This window comes from Sus scrofa, chromosome 13 (genome assembly GCF_000003025.6).
Source record: "Sus scrofa isolate TJ Tabasco breed Duroc chromosome 13, Sscrofa11.1, whole genome shotgun sequence".
In the NCBI taxonomy this organism is placed as follows: Eukaryota; Metazoa; Chordata; class Mammalia; order Artiodactyla; family Suidae; genus Sus; species Sus scrofa.
In genome coordinates, this window is record NC_010455.5 from 25,755,650 (window position 1) to 25,775,130 (window position 19,481).

At 44.2% G+C, this 19,481-nt stretch overlaps 1 protein-coding gene and 1 pseudogene across 4 annotated transcripts in view; both read left to right on the forward strand.

Moving 5' to 3' along the window:
- Positions 1,616–1,774, forward strand: LOC100521402 (annotated as a pseudogene).
- The window catches only part of TRAK1 (trafficking kinesin protein 1), a 161,426-nt gene continuing 159,640 nt past the window's right edge, over positions 17,696–19,481 (forward strand). For 3 of the 4 annotated variants that reach the window (XM_021071689.1, XM_021071696.1, XM_021071698.1), the window contains exon 1: positions 18,570–18,710. The gene's annotated coding sequence lies outside the window, so the exon portion shown is untranslated. Of the gene's footprint in view, positions 17,868–18,569; positions 18,711–19,481 lie in introns of those variants that run through there. The other variant, XM_021071690.1, reaches the window with a different exon arrangement.

The window sequence follows — 19,481 nt, forward strand, 5'->3', positions numbered from 1 at the left end:
TATCTTGGACCCTGCATTGCTGTGGCTGTGATGCAGGCCGGGAGCTGCAGCTCTGACTTGACCCCTAGCCTGGGAACATCCATATGCTGCAGGAGCGTCCCACTCCCACACCCCCCACACCCCCCAAAAAATACATATTGAAGTTATCTAGTAGCACAGTGGGTTAAGGACCTGGTATTGTCACTGCAGTGGCTTGGGTCACTGCTGTGGCACGGGTTCCATCCCTGGCCTGAAAACTTCCACATGCTATGGGTGTGGCCAAAAAATTTAAAAAAATTTTTAAATAAAAAGTATATATGTGTGAGTATGTATAAATCACTTTTCTGTATACCTGAAACAAACACAACATTGTAAATCAAATATATCTTAATTAAAAGAATTTAAATTGGATATAAGACATGATGCTGGTAAGAATGTTAGAAAGCAGGTACTTTCACACTGCTGATGGGAGAGCAATTTGGCAATGTATGTGAAAACAATAAATGCACATACCCATTGACCCAGAAATTTTCTACTTCTAAAAATATTTCAGCAAATAAATTCTTACATTTGCAAAATGACACGTGCACAAAAGTATTCACTGAAGCTTTGTTTGTAATTTTTAAAAACTGGAAATAACTCAAATGTCCATCATCAGGACACCAATTAAATCAGAAATGAATTTGCTCTCTGTGTATTGATATGAAAATATCTTCAAGACTAATGATTAAGAGGGAAAAGCAAAATACAGGACACTGAGTATACTAGACTACAATTTGTAGAGAAGGAAAAAAAAAAGGAGCAAGAATATATGCCAGGGAGTTCCCGCTGTGATGAAATGGGATCAGCAGCATCTTGGCAGTGTTGGGACACAGGTTCGAACCCCCGGCTAGCACGGCTGGTTAAGAATCTGGCATTGCCTCAGCTGCAGCTTAGGTTGCAACTGCTGCTAGGATCTGATCCCTGGCCCAGGAACTCCATATGCCATGGGGTGGCCGGGAAAAAAAAAAAAAGGATATATGTCGGTATTTGCTCATATATAAAAAAATAGATCCAGCATCTGAAAGCAAGCAATCACTACTGACACGGTGGTGGAGGGGGAAGTGGATGGGTGTGTGACCAGGTATAAGAAATGCATTTTGAACAGTTCAAACTTGAAAGAAAATAACTGAACTACCTATTCTATCTGTTCACCACGTAATTTAAGTGAGTATATAGGTTTAAATTATACATTACATATGCGTTTACATTATAAACACACATATATAATATACATATACATACATAGTTACATCATTTAAGTGGACAGAATGGAGTGTAGCCCATCTACATTCTGCAAGTCCTCCCATAAGTAACCATGCATGATGCCCTCCTCCCTAGGATTCTCCCTACAGCTCTATTTTCCCTTCTTATCTCTTCTACCCATCCAAGACTTTGCCCCATTTTCTTCCTTGGCCTCAGGGAAAAATTGTCTCAGCATGTTATCTGCTGGAGCATCTGAACTCTCAATCCATTACTCACCTCCCTCTAGACAGAACTGACCTAATCTAATCTTTCATCATCAGCAGTCACTAAGGAGTTTGCCTAAACCCTCTCTTCTCCGCCATCCTATGTACCATTGAATTAATTCCTCTCCATGTCTTCTCACAAGACTTTCAGGATCAAGGAATTTCTGGCCAAGAGGCAAAAGCAGAATTGTCCCATCCCCCAATGGATTCGAATGAAAACTGGTAATAAAATCAGGTACAACTCAAATAGAAGAAGACTCTGGAGAAGAACCAAGCTGGGTCTATAAGGAGCCTCCGCACATGAGGTGGCACACATATTCATATTGTGTGGTGGTCACTTCCTTGCATTTTACCATATCTGAAAACAGCATAGCCGCAGTTGGATATATCAGGAAATGGCTTCTCTTTCTGTTGTTTCTCTATAGCACTTTGCCTCAGTATAAAATACGTAAAGGCCTCTTGTTGGAGGGAGAAAAAAAAAGAAGTTTGCCTAAGCAAATGTCACCCACTCCTGACTTTTACTTTTAGCAGGGCAAGTAATCAGCAGATTCAATAATTATTTGATTTTAGATCTTTCTCTTACAAATCTCAGGCCAAATTTATTAGTTAGCCTCCCTGACAGTCTCTGATAGGGAAGGGGAGAGGCAGGCTCTCCATGTCCAGAGTAAAAGCCAGTTTCTTTCCCTCATTCCTGATGCATAGATAACATTGAAATGAGCATTCTTATACATTCATCTTGGCAAGTGTCTCTGATTTTTCTGCCTGAGGATAAAATCATATGTGATATGATAGTGTCAAAAGTTTAACATTTCCTTTGTGATTTTTGTTTTTCTTCTTTTGGCCTCCCCAGAGCACATGAAGTTCCCTGGACAAAGGATCAGATCTGAGCCACAGTTGTGACCAGCAGCGGCAGTGCTAGATCCTCAACCCACTGTGCCAGGCCAGGGATCGAACCTGGCCTCAGCACTCCACAGATGCCACAGCAGAAACTACTCCTTTGTGATTAAAAAATAAATAAATAAATTTAGGCATTTCCCACATGGAGATTAAATATTCACCTACTTTTCTATCTATTTTGTTGCAGTTTTTAATGTCAGATTACTTAGTCCATCTGTAATTTCTTTTGATGAACATTGGTAAGTTAGGTTATAACTTCATTACTCCTCAGAATAATTAGCCAACTATCCCAGCACTAAAATTCTCCCTTTCCTCAGGAATTTGTGGCACCCCCTTCATTTTAGATCAATTTTTTAGTGTGCACACTGAGGTCTGTTTCTAGCTTATTAATGTTGCTCTATTGATCTATTTTTGAACTAGTTGGAGATGGCTCTTAGTAATGTGCATTTAAAATTTTTATAATACAGAAGAAAAAAAATTGTCTGCAGAGAATGAAACGACAGGGATGACAATGAAAAGATAAAGAGAAAATGGTTAAGCCAAGGCAGAGTGGTTTATATGACTGGGAGTCATTTAGAGTCGAGGCACTGAGCTCTCTCACAACCTGGCTGTGGCTGGAGAATCTCAAATTATGACAGAAAAAGTCTGGCATCATGACGTCAGCAGCTGTCTAGGAGCAGGATCAGAGGAGTCATATGTATCATCTGTCTATTCATTCGACAAATATATATTGAGGACCCACTATGTGTTAGGCACTACAGTAGCTCCTGAGAATAAAGCAGTGAAAAAAAAGGGTTTTGCCTCCTGGACCTTACTGAAAACAGAGAAATATTGTCCCTGCAGTAGAATATGTAGTCAATGGGGGTTATGCATCTTGTTTCCTTTAGTTAGTAAGATCGGCATTGCAAGTGGTTGTCAATTCTTTACAGCTCAGAACATGAATCTCCTTTTTATAATCAGGTTGTTGATCGCTACCTTAGGTTAGGTTGCTAAGAAGAAGAATGTGGGAAGGGAATTCTTGTGTATGTGATTTATTGGGAAAGTGCCCGTAGGGAGGAGAGCAGTGAGGGAAACAGGACAGGGCACAGAAAGAGCTAAGCAATGGAGACTACATTTGGTCTGAATCCACTGGGCGCTCTAGAGTTGGTCCCACCTAGGGGCAAGTGTGTCGCTTTAGAATGTCCAGAGCAGTCAACCTTTGGCTGAAAGCTACTAGAGATGGGCCGCCTAATCTCCAAGGTTAAGGTTGTTACAGTTAAGAGTACATTTCAGGAGAAGGAAGTGAATGGAAGATGAGCACACTAGCCAGGTAAAGAAAATCTGGGTGAGAAATCAAGAATACCTACTACAGGAGTTCCCTGGTGGCTCAGTGGGTTAAGAACCTGGAGTTGTCACTGCTGTGGCTCTGGTGGCTGCTGTGGTGTGGGTTTGATCCCTGGCCCAGGAACTTCAGCTGGGGGCGTGAACCTCCCAAAAGAAAAAGAACAAATACTACATGCACGATATGAGCATTCTATTGGCCTTAACCCTAAACCTAATTATAACACTGGATGAAGCCCTGTCTCCACCCTATGGCTCTCTGTCATAAGATTAACAAATGCCCTAAACCAAGCCCAAGCCATAACCCTAAAAGACTCACTCTGTTACAACCTTAGATCTAACCTTAGCCCTAAATCTAATCTTAGCCCAGTTGTAATGCTTATATTTAACAGTAAGATTATATGATGTCTGGGACTGGGATTTGTTTCAAAATAATTCAAGGGATGAGGGCATTTAGGTGAAGATAGAGAGAGAGTGGCCCTGCATTGATAATTGTTGAAGCTGATGATGAATATGTAGAGCTCATTATATTATTCTGTTTTTTATTTATTTTTTGCTTTTTAGGGCCATAGCCATAGCATATGGAGGTTCCCAGGCTAGGGGGTCAGCTGGAGCTACAGCTGCCAGCCTACACCACAGTTCACAGCAACACCAGATCCTTAACCCATGGAGCGAGGCCAGGGATGGAACCTGCAACCTCAGGGTTCCTAGTGGGATTCATTTCCACTGTGCTACAATGGGAACTCCTCATTATGTGATTCTGTTTTTATGTTGGAAATTTTTCATAATATAACTTTTGGGGAAAAAAACTGTCAAATGTATTGGTGGTGACTCTTCATCCGGAATATTAAAGAATGAGGCAAGGCCCCTAGAGATAGACTATCAGGATCAACTCTTTTAAAAGAGGAAGAAGAACTAAGAGGAAATTAGAGAAGAATGGAACACTTAGAAAATCATTTTGAAAAATGTTTTCTGTGGATTGCCCCAGGATTTTCCTAAAACTCATGATACAGTGGGCACCAGCGGAATTATAAAACTTTTTACAGTTTTCTTCCAGTAAAACAGTTTCTATTTGAGTATTCAGGAATCCAAAGAATGTAAAATGAGGGGGAAATAGTGTCTTGTTAGCCATAAAACTAAAATCTCATGGATACATTATTCTGTTCTTCGACAACCATTTCTGTGCAATTGGTGTATCTGCTATTTCTGTGACATAATTAACTTCTTAATTACTGTCACTTTATGTTATATTTTGCTTTTTGGTCAAAATTAGTACCCCTTGATTTTTTAAAATTGTCTTATATATTCATGTGTATTTATTTTTCTGTATGAACTTTAGGATACATTATCATTTCCCTTAAAATTTCTTTGGCATTTAATTGAAATTACATAAAATTCATGGATTAATTTGGGGATACATGACATATCACAACATGAAGTCTTTCTATCTGGTTAACTGGACTAACATATAATTACTACCCTCGGGTCTCAGTCAGCTCTAATTAAACATGACAGCCTTACATTAGCTGTGCTCGGGCAGACAGTTGGGGGACCTCAGAGTGGCATTGACTAGTGGGGTCTGCAGAGGCAAGAAGCCTGCAATGAATCATTTAGAGGCCCAACGCAAGAAGTGACAAGAATATAATGGGATGGACTGCTGGAAAATGTAAAGACTTTTCAGGATCCTCACATTTTTCTGGGGGAAAGGGCAGAGAGTTCTTTTCAGGAAAAAGATTCCCCCTTCCTGCAGAAGATCCAAGATGGTCAGACTTAGGTGCCCTGCACTTTGCCCTGGGGTTTGTGCTTTCGTTGCCAGTAATGTCCTGTCCTCCAGTAACATCCTCCCGCGTGGGATGAGGCGGCTTTTGTGTCCTGTCCCAGGGGATGATTAAACTAAAATGAAAGTAATGAGCGTTTCGTTCTGTTCCTCAAAGTCCTTCTTTGTCCACTAAGCTAACAGGGCCGGCATTTTCCTTTAAGAGCCTGCTACTGCTGTATCTTCAGTTTAATTGGTCCATGTGGGGTGGCCTTGGGAGGAATAAGGTAAATTGTGTTTCCCCACTTTATTCTATCAGCTAACTCGACTTCATCTTGTTATACCTTACATGGAGTTGGTTTCTTATTGGTTTATTTATTCCTAGCGCCCCAGTCAAAGAAATAGGAACCTATTCATATTGGGTCCACAGCTTTATTTTGCTCAGTGGGATAAATTTGGTAACACCAGGGAGTAAAATGTTTTACTTGCTGGGGCTGAGCAGTGTAAGATTATTATTTTGTTTTCTTCTCAGAGTCCTTAACTGCAGAAACAGCTGACACTGCCTGTCTTCACCTCAATTCCATTCTGACATAATCAGAGTGTCTAAAGAGTTTCCTTAGAGTTCCTTTGCTTAGCTTTGACAGTTTCCAACATAGTTTGTACTGAGCACAAACACTAACTAATACGCATAATCTCATGGCAGAATAGGTGTCTTAGTTTGAGTTCCTCCAGAAGACTCAGAGCTATGCAAGCAATTTATTTGGTGATCACAGAAAACAGGCGGGAGAGCAGAGAAGGAAGACAGGAGAAGGAAGATACCCCACGAAGGATGTTTAATCAAGCAAAAATAATTGGAACTTAATCACCTGGAGGAAGTCTGGGAGCCAGCATAAAACATACATTGTTCTAAGGGACAAAGGAACTTCTGGTACAAGGCCATAAATTCCCCCAGAACTTGCAGGCCTCTGTACTGAGCAGAGCAGCCTTCGGTGGCCAGGAGAGGCAGCCAGTGAAAGAGATACAGGGGCTGGCAGTTGGTACTGGCTACATGAAACTATAAGGCCACAAGGGGTATGGGTGGAGCCCCAACAGGTCCTGCACAATAGGTTTTTCTCAATTCTTATTAACAAGAAATTATTTCAGATGTTATAACATGGCATGATGGTGTGACTGTGCTTGTACCTTGCCAGCCCATATGTACTGGCATCTTTCATTAGTGACAGACCATAAACCTAAGTCCTTACAGTCCAATGACCCAGCTGGGCCAGTGAAATAACGTCATGATTCCTGGTGATGCATAAAGTATAGTAACATAAGCTTACTAAATTAAAAACATAAGCTTTTAATTTATAGTGAGGGAGTTCCCACTGTAGCTCAGCAGAAATGAACCTGACTAGCATCCATGAGGATGAAGGTTCGATCCCTGGCCTCAATCAGTGGGTTAAGGCCCTGGCACTGCCATGAGCTGCAGTGCAGGTCGCAGACAAGGCTCAGATCCTGAGTTGCTGTGGTGTGGCATAGGCCAGCAGCTGCACCTCGATTCGACCCCTAGCCTGGGAACTTCCATATGCCACAGAAGTGACCCTAAAAAGAAAAAAAAAAATAGGATTAATAAAAAATAATTTAAACTGATAAACAAGTTTTTCATACTTTTCAAAATAACACAAAATAAATGGAATATTAAAATTTATTTTGTGACTTAAAAACTTAAATATGAGACATGACACCATAAAATTCCTATAAGAGATCACAGGCAAAACATTCTCTGACATAAATCACACCAATGTTTTCTTAGGTCAGTCTTCCAAGGCAATAGAAATAAAAACAAAAATAACAAATAGGACCTAATCAAACTTACAAGCGTTTACGCAGGAAAGAAAACCATAAACAAAATGAAAAGACAACCTACAGAATGAGAAAAAATATTTGCAAATGATGCAACCAACAAGGACCAAATTACCAAAATACATAAGCAGCTCATACACCTCAACAACAAAAAAGCAAACAACCCAACTGAAAAATGCTCAGAAGATCTAAACAGACGTTTCTCCAAAGAAGAAATACAAATGGCCAATAGGCACATGAAAAAATGCTCAACATTGCTGAATATTAGAGAAACACAAATCAAAACTACAATGAGGTACCACCTCACACTGGTCAGAACGGCCATTATTAAAAAGTCTACAAATAACAAATGCTGGAGAGGATGTGGAGGAAAGGGAACCCTCCTACACTGCTGGTGGGGATGTAAGTTGCTACAGCTACTATGGAGAATAGTATGGAGGTTCCTCAGAAAACTAAGCATAGAGCTACCATATGATATAGCAATCCTGCTTCTGGGCATATATCCAGACAAAACTATAATTCAAAAAGATACATGCACTTCTATTTTCAGAGCAGCTGTGTTCCCAATAGCCAAGACATGGAAACAACCTAAATACTGATCAATAGATGAATGGGGAGTTCCCGTCGTGGCGCAGTGGTTAACAAATCCGACTAGGAACCATGAGGTTGCGGGTTCGGTCCCTGCCCTTGCTCAGTGGGTTAACGATCTGGCGTTGCCGTGAGCTGTGGTGTAGGTTGCAGACGCGGCTCGGATCCCGTGTTGCTGTGGCTCTGGCATAGGCCGGTGGCTACAGGTCCGATTCAACCCCTAGCCTGGGAATCTCCATATGCCGCGGGAGCGGCCCAAGAAATAGCAACAACAACAACAACAAAAGACAAAAGACAAAAGACAAAAAAAAAAAAAATAGATGAATGGATTAAGATGTGGTACATATATACAATAGAATACCACTCGGCCATAAAAAAGGAACAAAATAATGCCATTTGCAGCAACATGGATACAACTAGAGAGAGTCTCACACTAAGTGAAGTAAGTCAGAAAGAGAAAGACAAATACCATATGATATCACTTATATGTGGAATCTAAAAAATGACGCTAATGTGAGTTCCCCTTGTTGCTCAGTGGGTTAAGAACCTGACACAGTATCCTTGAGGATGTGCATTTGATCCCTGGCCTTACTCAGTGCATTTAAGATCTGGTGTTGCTGCGTAGGTCACAGATGCGGTTCAGATCTGGTCTTGTGGTTGTGGTGTAGGCTGGCAGCTGCAGCTCAGATTGGACTCCTGGACCAGGAACTTCCATATGCCACAGGTGCGGCAGTAAAAAGAAAAAAAAATATGACACAAATGAATCTGTCTACAAAACAGAAACAGATTCATGGACAAGGAGAACAGACTTGTGGTTGCCAAGGGGGAGGAGGTTGCCGGAAGGATGGAGTCAGAGGCTGAGGTCAGCAGATCTAAGCCATTATACATGGAAGGGTTAAACAACAAGATCTTACAATATAGCACAGAGAACTATATCCAGTATCCTATGATAAATCATAATGGAAAAGAATATTTTTTAAAAGTGTATCTGTGTGTGTGTATATATACATATATATATATCTGAATCATTTTGCTGTACAACAGAAATTAACACATTATAAATAAACTATATGTGTGTGTGTGTGTATAGTATATGTATCCAGTTTTCAAACCCACTTCAGCAGAAAATGCTAGCTGAGAACCAAAATCTATTCTGCTTTTCTTCCTGGTTATTCAACCAGACCATATTTCTGCCTCCCTTGAAGTTAAGTGTGGCCATAACACTAAGACCTCTAGCCAGTGAAATTTGAGCAGAAGTGACATGTGTGGCCCTGCCAGGTCTGACTCATAAAACCTTCCATACAGAGGGAGTGGGATGGATTGGGAATTTGGGGTTAATAGATGCAAACTATCGCCTTTGGAATGGATCAGCAATGGGATCCTGCTGTGTAGCACTGGGAACCATGGCCAGTCACTTATGATGGAGCATGATAATGGGAAAAAAAAGAATATATACATGTATGTGTAACTGGGTCACCTTGCTGTACAGTAGAAAATTGACAGAATACTGTAAACCAGCTACAATGGAAAAAACAAAAATCATTTAAAAAAAGAAAAAAAGAAAAGAAAACCTCCCATACAAACTCCTCCATGCTCTTTACCCTAGACCCTAAATGCGATGGCGAGACACAGGACCACCGAAAATGGTAAAATCAAAGTTAGCCCACATCCTTTAATAAGTGTGTGAAACAATCTGGAATTACTCTCAACTTTTGCTTGAGCAAAAAACAAGCCATTGTTTTCAGCCATTACATTTTAGAGTAACCTGTTATATCACTTTGGTCTACTCTAATTAGTACACCCAAACACCCATCCTTGGACCTCCACTGACCCTGGATGAAGAATCCTTGTTCAGGGGAAAATAGAGTAAAACATGGACATACAACACAAGGAAACTGGCTACTAGGATAACATTGGCCACACTTAAAATATGTACCAGAAACTCAGAAAGGCATATACATTTGAAAAGATTTAGTTAGAAGAAACTAGAGAATTAAAATGACAGAGGTAGTTTTCCATCAGGCTAAACTGAGATTAGGACTCTAGCTTAGGAAGAGGATTAGATGAGCACAAAGTCCATGAAAGCTTGAGGTTTAGCTGGTGTCAACAGAGTCATCCAATGAAACATGGAATCCTGGAACTGGAGATAAGAAGTTCCCTTATGCTATAATCAGAAAGTAATATGGGACATCTTTTACCCCAAGAATAATACTGTAGATCTTGAAAACAAATAGGATCCAGCAGGTTTTTGACAGATGGCCACGTCAATGGTCTGTGAAAAGGATGTTAATGTTCAGGATGTAATCTCAAGCTCTTTTAACCTTGATATAAAAAATTACTACAGTCTCCACCCACTAAACAATAAAATTGTTGATCTCTGTTTAAATTCTGAAGGCTTGATCATGCCACAAGTATTTATTGAGCAACTACTATGTTCTAGATATTGTGCTGAGAATACCTTGTGAATCAAGAAGGAGGAGATGGAAAATAATAACTTGTTTTCATCTTTTTGCCTTTTCTAGGGCCACTCCCACGGCATATGGAGGTTCCCAGGCTAGGGGTCTAACTGGAGCTGTAGACACTGGCCTACGCCAGAGCCACAGCAACGCGGGATCCAAGCCACGTCTGCGACCTATATCACAGCTCACGGCAATGCCGGATCCTTAACCCACTGAGCAAGGCCAGGGATCGAACCTGCAACCTTGTGGTTCCTAGTCAGATTCGTTAACCACTGCGCCACGACGGGAACTCCGGAAAATAATAGTTTTTATAAGATTATAAAACATGCTAAATAAGAAAAAAAATAGAGAAGGGCAGGGTATTAGGATGCCAGGGGGGAAGAAATGGCATTATGAAATGAGATGGTTCAAGGAGCCCTCTTTGAGAAGGTGAGGGGAAGGGTATTCCAGGCAAAGGGAACAGAGCAAAAGTGCTGGAGTGAGTGTGTCCCTGGCATGTTCATGGAACCACAATGAGACCATTGTGTCTGTGGAGTCAGTGAGTTTGAGGGAAGAGGAAAATAAGGACAGGGGACAGACCAAGAAGGTCTTATGGGCCATTGGGAAGACTTTTTCTTATATTCTGGGAGAAGTGAGGAGACATTAGACCTTTAAGAGAGGAAGGCCATGATATGACTTACATTGGCTTCTGTGTTGACAATGGGCTGTGGAGAAGCTGGGGGCCAGGGGAGCAAGCAGTATTTAGATGGCTCTTACAGGAATCTGGGAGATATGACAGTGCTTTGGAATACGATGGAAGCAGTGAAGGTGGTGAGAAGTAGATTCTGGATTATTTGCCTTTTAGGGCCACACCAGCAGCATATGGAAGTTCCAAGTCTAGGGCTCGAGTCAGAACTAGAGCTGCTGGCCTACACCACAGCCAAGGCAACATGGGATCCAAGCTGGGTCTGCAACCTACACCCTAGCTCATGGCAATGCTGGAACCCTGACCCACTGAGCAAGGACAGGGATTGAACTCACATCCTCATGGATACTAGTTGGATTTGTTTCCACTGCACCACAGTGGGAACTCCTGGATTATATTTTGAAGGTAGAATCAACAGACTTGCTAATAGATTGGATATGGGGTGGAAAAAAGACAGAAATCCAAAAATGAGGAGGAGGTTTTTGCCCTGAGCAACTGAAATCCAGGAACTTGGACGAGCAGAACTTGGGAAAGACCAGCAGTTCGGGTTAGGGCAGAGAAGGCTGACATGTCCATTAGACATCCACATGACAGGGTCAAGTAGGAAGCTTGTTTACATGAGGTGGGAGTTCAGGAGGGAAAGTCAGGTTTAGAAGCATAAATGTGGAAATTATCCACGCATAGATGGGGTTTAAAATCTCAAGATTAGCAGCAGATGCAATAAAGAAGTTACTGGTATTAATTTTTTTTTCTTCTAAGGAATCCGTGAGCCATGGGTCAGCATTTTAAACGTAAAGGCTATGTGTCTTAATATCAGGATTCTTTTCCTATTTCAATCTTTACTTATCCCTTCTTCCCATCTTTCAAGACTGAGGTTGGTTCTCCTTTACTTTGCAGGGGAACAAAAGCAATGTGTTTAATTAGTCACATGGGGCTAGAAGGCTGGATTGGATTCTGACCTTGTCAATAGCATGTGACTCTGGGTAAATAACTTCTCTGAGGCTCAGTTCCTTATCTATAAACTGCAGGAGATAACAGTTATCTCACAGAGTTGCTGTGAATATTCAGTGAGCTGATGTTATTAAAGCACCTAGTACTGTGCGTGGTATGTATATGTGCTCAATAAATATAAGATTAAAACTCCAGGATAAGATATTGAATGATAACGTGAATGTGGATCTAATGCAGTTGGACCTTTGCTCTTGTTCTAGGATAGTGGCAGGTTCAAGTTCTTTTCTTGGAAGAGGTGGTTATAGATGAGAACCCCACAATCATTTAGGGTATTCTCTGCTCAGTTTAAGCTGATGCATTGTTTGTGATAACTGGTCCATTTCCTACATATTTACTAAATGAATAGAAAATATTTTTCCCCACATAGTAATTGTAAGGTTGTCTGAGAAATACTGATTTTAATTAATTAATTAATTTGCTTTTTAGGGCCACACCCACAGCATATGGAAGTTCCCAGGCTGGGGGCTAAATTGGAGCTACAGCTGCCAGTCGGTACCACAGCCACAGCAATGCGGGATCCAAGCCGTGTCTGCGACCTACACCATAGCTCATGGCAACACCAGATCCCCGACCCACTGAACAAGGGCAGGGATGGAACACACATCCTCATGGATACTAGTCAGATTCCTTTCTGATGCACCACAACGGGAACTCTGAGAAATATTGATTTTAATTCAGTTATGCAACACTACACTTTACCAGTTGAACTTAGGGGGCCCACTTACATTTCAGTGGGGTGTTAGCATATCACTGAAGTATTACTGGTGGGTAATAGCGGTGGTGGAGGTAGATGCCACGGAAGTTATACCTCCCCGGTTGGTCCTCTTTACACCCTCAAGAGCCACAGGCTGTTCTTGGTTGTCCACTTGAGTCCATCCTCCATACAGCAGCTGGAGGGGGCTTTTAAAAATCTGCACTTGAGGAGTTCCTCTTGTGGCTCAGCAGGTGCGGGTTCCCGCCTTGGCCTCACTCAGTGGGTTAAGGATCCAGTGTTGCTGCAGGCTGCGCCATAGTTTGCAGATGAGACTTGGATCCCGAGTTGCTGTGGCTGTGGCATAGGCCGGCAGCTACAGCTCCGATTCAACCCCTAGCCTGGGACCTTCCATATGTCACAGGTGTGGCACTAAAAAGAAAAGAAAAAAGAATCTGCATTTAACCACATCACCACATCACTCCTTTACCTAAAACTCTTTTCTCCTTACCCAAACTATGATAGGCCCATGATCTGGCTCCTCCCCACAGTTCCAGCCACTGAGGGTCTTTGCTACCTCTGGGTCTTTATCTCATGCTGCCTCCTCTCCTTTGCATGGTTGGCTCCTGTTCCTCTTCTGGTCTCAACTTCAGTATCATCTCCTTAGATAGGTCCTCCCAGACCAACTAATCTATCATAAATTTGCCTATTACCTACTTCTGGTGCCTGCATTCTCTCCCCCCTTTTTTTTCTTTTTAGGGCTGCACCTGTGGCATATATAAGTTCCAGGCTAGGGGATCAAATCAGAGCTTGCAGCTGCTGGCCTACACCACAGCCACAGCAATGCAGGATCTGAGCCGCATCTGTGACCTATGCCGCAGCTTGTGGCAACACCAGATTCTTACCCTACTGAGGGGGCCTCTTGGATACTATGTTGAGTTCTTAACCCTCCCAGCCACAATAGGAACTCCCTCCATCCCTTTCTTTGTAGCCCTTGTTACAAGCTAATATGTGTAAATGTATCATATTATCTGACTCCTCTCCTGGACTGAAAGGTCCAACAGGGCCAGGACTGTACCTGTTTTATTTACTATACCATCACACTAGCCTCTCCAATACTTGGCACAAGCAGGCACACACCCAAAAAAAAATTGTTGAAAAATGACTTATACACCTTTTTTTTTTTTTTTTGGTCTTTTTGCCTTTTCTAGGGCCACTCCTGTGGCATATGGAGGTTCCCAGGCTAGGGGTCCAATCGGAGCTGTTGCTGCTGGCCTATGCCAGAGCCACAGCAACGCAGGATCTGAGCCACGTCTGCAAACTACACCACAGCTCACAGCAACGCCGGATCCTTAGTCCACTGAGCGAGGCCAGGGATCGAACCCGCAACCTCATGGTTGCTAGTCGGATTCGTTAACCACTGCACCGTGACGGGAACTCCCTACACCTATTTTTTGTAATTTCTCTTATTATTGACCTAAGCTGGAATTTCATTCATTCTCTCTCTATTGATCGGGCGTCTACGATGAATCAGGCACTGTTCTGGTTGCTGGGAAAGCAACAATGAACAAAGCAGACAAAACTCCCTGCCCTCTGGCTGCTTTTTTACTGGTGAGTCAGGCATCGTTTTCTGTACGTATGTCCATTGTCATACTTTCTTGGTTCACTTTTTTTGCTCAGCATCCACTTGACCAAAGGGAGATAGGATCTGGTGGATAAACGCCCCCTCCTCTTCTTGCATTTTATGCAATTCCCCAGAGAGAGCCTGCCAGTAGGACGGAGCCCAGTTGCTCACAGAAATGATCACCTAGATGACTCACCCTTGGATGGGTTTTCTCTGCCTCCTTGTTTTGTGCTTTTCCAGTCCTGATTTGTTTTACTACCAATAGTCCAAGGGATCAATTCTCAAAAGTGATCACTGCCCTCAAGTCCTTCTCCAACACTGCTTTTGGGGAGAACCTGCACCAGAAAAGCTTTCTTTCATCAGGTCATTTTGTACATTTCTATCTTGGGTCCCTGGCTATATTTTGGATTCCCTAGAAGGCAGGGATCAGATATGAGAGTTTCTTTGTTTCTTTGCTTGTTTTTGTATTTTCCCACAGCTACTAATTCAAATAAATATCAATAAACATATGTTGATTCTGATCTTATTTGACAAAAGGAAAAATGCAGTGGCTAGGAAGTTCTCATCGTGGCGCAGTGGAAACAAATCTGACCAGTATCCATGAGGATGTGGGTTTCATCCCTGGCCTCATTCAGTGGGTTAAGGATCTGGTGTTGCCATGAGCTGCAGTGTAGGTTGCAAACGTGGCCTGGATCCCATATTGCTGTGGCTGTGGTGTAGACTGGCAGCTGTAGCTCTGATTTGACCCCTAGCCTGGGAACCTCCACATACCACGAGTGTGGCCCTAAAAAGTAAAAGAAAAAAGAATGCATTGGCTATCTGTGGCCCAGGGTAGGCTTAAGCCGCTTCTGGTGCAGAGGCCTCTGCCTGATGTTGGATGAGGCTGGGACCTGCTAGGGCAATTAGTGTTTTCTCTTCTGTGTGCCTGTCCCTCCCTCCCATGGCCCTGCACTCTTGGCTTGCAGCAGCAGCAGCAGCAGCAGCAGCAGATTATCAGCAGTTCCAAGTAGCTCAGGGGCCATAGCTGGGGAGGCTGGTTCACTCCAGAGGTTCCACCTGCCACCTGCTTCTTCCAAGCTGGGGACACCAGAGGGAGATCAGCCTCTCTTCCTCACATGTGGGATACACAGTCTGTCATCTGGTGCTGGAAACCAAATGTCAAGCCCCTGGTCCCACAAGGTCAGCGACTCCAAATGACTGAATGAATGACTTCAAAATTGTGTACCAACTTTGACTGAATCTCAGGGATATAGAGAGTGACAGGCAGCTGGTAAAGGTGCAAAGCGTATCGGTCATATTCAGCAGACAAGGCTTGTAGTTATGGGTCTACCACTAATTTGATGCTGCTCTGGTCATGTACCACTTTTCTGCCCGCAGTTTCCTGAAAATGAGAAGGTTGGACTAGATGATCTCAAGGATCCCCCAGCTCTAGCATTCTTAAATTACAGAACTGGAAGGAACCTGATCTGTCAGTTATACTTCAAATAGTCTTTTTTTTCTCCTTCTTCTTTTTCTTCTTCTTAAAAAACTCCTCGGTGTTGGGAACAGCTCCATACCTGCTCTAAACCTACTAGAAGTCAGCTCCAGCACATTTGCTCTTCTAACTCCCAGGCAGCCATGCTCATTTACATATGAACCTGGCATGTACTTGGTCATCTTGATCATTTGTTGTTGTTGCTTTTTTTTTTTTTTTTTTTTAGCTCCACATGCTTGGCATAAGGAAGTTCCCAGGCTAGGGGTCAAATCAGAGCTACAGCTGCCAGCCTATGCCACAGCCACAACAACTCAGGATCCGAGCCATGTCTGCGACCTCTATCACAGCTCACCTGAGTGAGGCCAGGGATCAAACCCACATCCACATAGATACTAGTCAGATTCATTTCCACTGTACCACAAAGGGAACTCCTTGACCATTTTTTTTTTTTTTTTTGTAATTGAAACTTTAAGGAGATAATTATAGATTCACATCAGTCATGAGAAATAATACACTTACTAATAATACACTTTGCCCAACTTCCCCTGATAACGTTTTGCAAAACTTAATATGGTATCACAACTATGATATTGACATTCATACAATCCACCTATCTTACTCAATTTCCCCAGGTTTACTTGTACTTATGTGTAAGTTCTGTATGAATTTTATCACCTGTTTCTAAAGTCACAAGTACTAAAAGCAGAAATAGACCTGTGTTGTCCATTTATACCACTTCTTGCCTTCCTCCCATCTCACCTCATCCCCTACTTGGTGACTTTTCAAAATCCTTTTATTTGGAAATAATTTCAAACTTACAGAAATGTTCCAATACATCCTACAACCAGATTCACTAAGTGTTAACATGTTGCCCATTTACTTTATCGTTTTTTCCTTAGCAGCATATTTTTTCCTGAATGGCCTGAAGACAGGTTGCATACATCATGCCTCTTTTCCTCTTTACAATACTTCACTGTGTATTTCCAAGAATAGGGATATTCTTGTACATGACCACAGTACAAGTCATCAGCATCAGCAAATCTAACATTGATTTAAAACTTTAATCAACTATCAGGATTCCGATTCCAATTTTATCCATTAGAATGTCCTTTATAGCATCCTTCTCCCCACCTCCTCCAGAATCCAGGTTAGGACCAGGTATCACACTGAGTTGTTATGACTTTTTAGCACTCTTTAATCTGGAACATTTCCCAAGCCTTCTTCTGCGACATTGACATTCTTGAAGAATACAGCCGTTGCCCATTTTTAATAGATATTTCCTCATTTGGGGTTTGCCTGGGGTTTCATTATCCTTAGATTCGGGTTATACATTTTCCCTGGAAATACTGCATAGGTGATGTGTTCTCCCAGCATGACCTGCTTTTACTGATGATGTGGATTTTGCTGCAGGTCAAGGTGCTGTCCCTCTGCCCCTTTGTATATTAAATATTTCTCTTTCTACTAATAAGCCTAAACCAACTATAGGGAGACACATTAACCCAGGCAAATACCTGCTCCCCCAATAAATCCTCCCTAGGGTTAGCATCCATTGATGATTCTTGCCTGAACCAATCTTTACTGTGTACTTTTGTCTCTTCAAGTCTTGGGGTACTGGAAATCAGGTTTTCTCAGGTTTGGTTTCCTTGGGTCTTCGGTTCTGGTCTGCGTCTTCTCCAGGTCTTCCCAATGTCCTCTGTGACCTTTGGGCAGGGACGAGGTCAACGCTGTAGACTCAGCAGCCTCAACTGGAAATGAGGTCATGTGTTCCCAGTTAAACCGTCCAGCGGTGATTTGCATAATAGAGTAAGTAGCCTGTGAGCACTTACTTCCTGGATCATTTCCTGATCCCCCACACCTCTGTCCCCCTCCCTCTTTGGTGGCATTTTGTTCAGACTGCTCATCCATATTCCCCTCATCTCCTGGCTCAGTTCCACCCCGGCTTAAGTCTAAGGGTTGCCTTCCTAGGGGACGGCCTGGCCTGCAGGAACGGAACGCCTGGACTTACACTGCGTTCGTGGCAAAGTATCCGCGTGAGTTCCCTAAGACTGGCTGGACTGACATCGAGACGGGCTAGAAGTATATAAGCTCTCGTTTGGGGCGCGGGTGGTGGAGTGCGATAGCTTGTCACGAACCAGGTATTTTTCCAGGGGCTTCTCCAGGCCTAGATCGGGTAAAGGCTCTGGAGCGGGCCACCTGCCGCGACCGGAGAGGTAGGAGGGGCGCGGCTCCGGAAGGCTGGGGCACACTCCCGGCGGGCGTCCTGGAGGGCCACCCGCAGGTGGCGGCGCTGGCCTGCGGGCGGGGCCGGGGAAGGGGAGGGCTAGACGCGCGTCGGTTGGTGACGGCAGCGCGGAGGGGAGGTGCGAAGCGCCCGCCCGCTGAGAGCCATGGCGAGAGGCCGCGCAGCGGCGCCCGCTTCAGTACCCCGGTCCGCAGCAGCGCCCCCGCCCGCCGCCCCCGGGCCCACCCGGCCGCCGCCCCCGTGCACCCCAAGCCCCTGATCGCTGCGCGCTGTGAGCCAGGCGCCCCGGGAGAGGGGCCGCGCGCGGGAGGGCGGCACGGGAGGGAGCGCGCGGGAGCCCGAGCGCCCCGACGACCCCCGCGTCCCGGAACCCCGGATCTCTAGCTGGGAGCGCGAAGTCGGCGGCCGGGCAGCATCAGGAGGAGGAGACGCCAAAGCCCAGCCCGCCGTGTGCGCCCTGGTGCCGCCCGGCCGCCTGCTGTGGAGGGAACCAGAGCCGCCGGGCGGCCCGGGCCGGGCCGAGGACACCGAGGAGGAGGCAGCCAGGAGTGTCGATCGCCCGGGCAGCCCTGCGCCGGAGGCTCCCGGGGCCGCGCCTGCTACGGGGCTGCACTCCGCGCGCCTCTAGAGGGTAAGCCCGTGGACCGCTGACTTGTTCCGGCGCATCGGCCCCGGGGATGGGTGGAGAAGGACACGAGTGTTCTAAGAGTGTCGGTGCTTGATGTGGTGGCGGCGGGAAGGGCCGGGCGCGGAGATCCTGCTAGGGCAGCACTCCTCCCGCATCGGCCGCACCTGGTGCCCATTGTGTACCGTGTTGGTCACGCCGCGTGGCCTGGATTCTGGGCTCCGGCACTCCGAAGTGACAGTGAGGCGACCTTCAAAGAGCCCAGAGCTGAGCAAGGCCAGAGTGCGAGCGCACCCAGATTCCCACTCACCCGCAAAATGAATGTAAATTACATCTTCTGAGAGTGTTTGGGACGAGACAAATGGCTTTCAGGACCCCTCCTTTCCATCCTGAAAGTTAACAAGTTCGCTTCGTCACTTTTTTGTTTTGACCTGAGTTTTTTTCAATTCTTTTCGAATCTCCAAGGTCAGCCTCCTGCAGGTAACAAACTTAGTGAAATGTGTTGCTTCTTTTGTTACGTTGTGTTTAGGGAAGCAGCAGTCAAAAGCCTGCTGTTGAGGCTGGGGCTGGATGCCACCTACCCAAGCCTAAGTGTTTTAGAACCTTTGGCTGCACTTGTTCAGAAACTGAAATTAGCGTCCACTTTGAGCACCTTCTGAGTATGTGTCTAGGCCTCTGATTAAAAAAAAAAATTTTTTTTTCTGATATGCTTCACCAGAACTTTGCTTCAAACAAGTGTGTGAATGTTGTCAGTGCAAGTGTGAAGGTAGGTGGGTG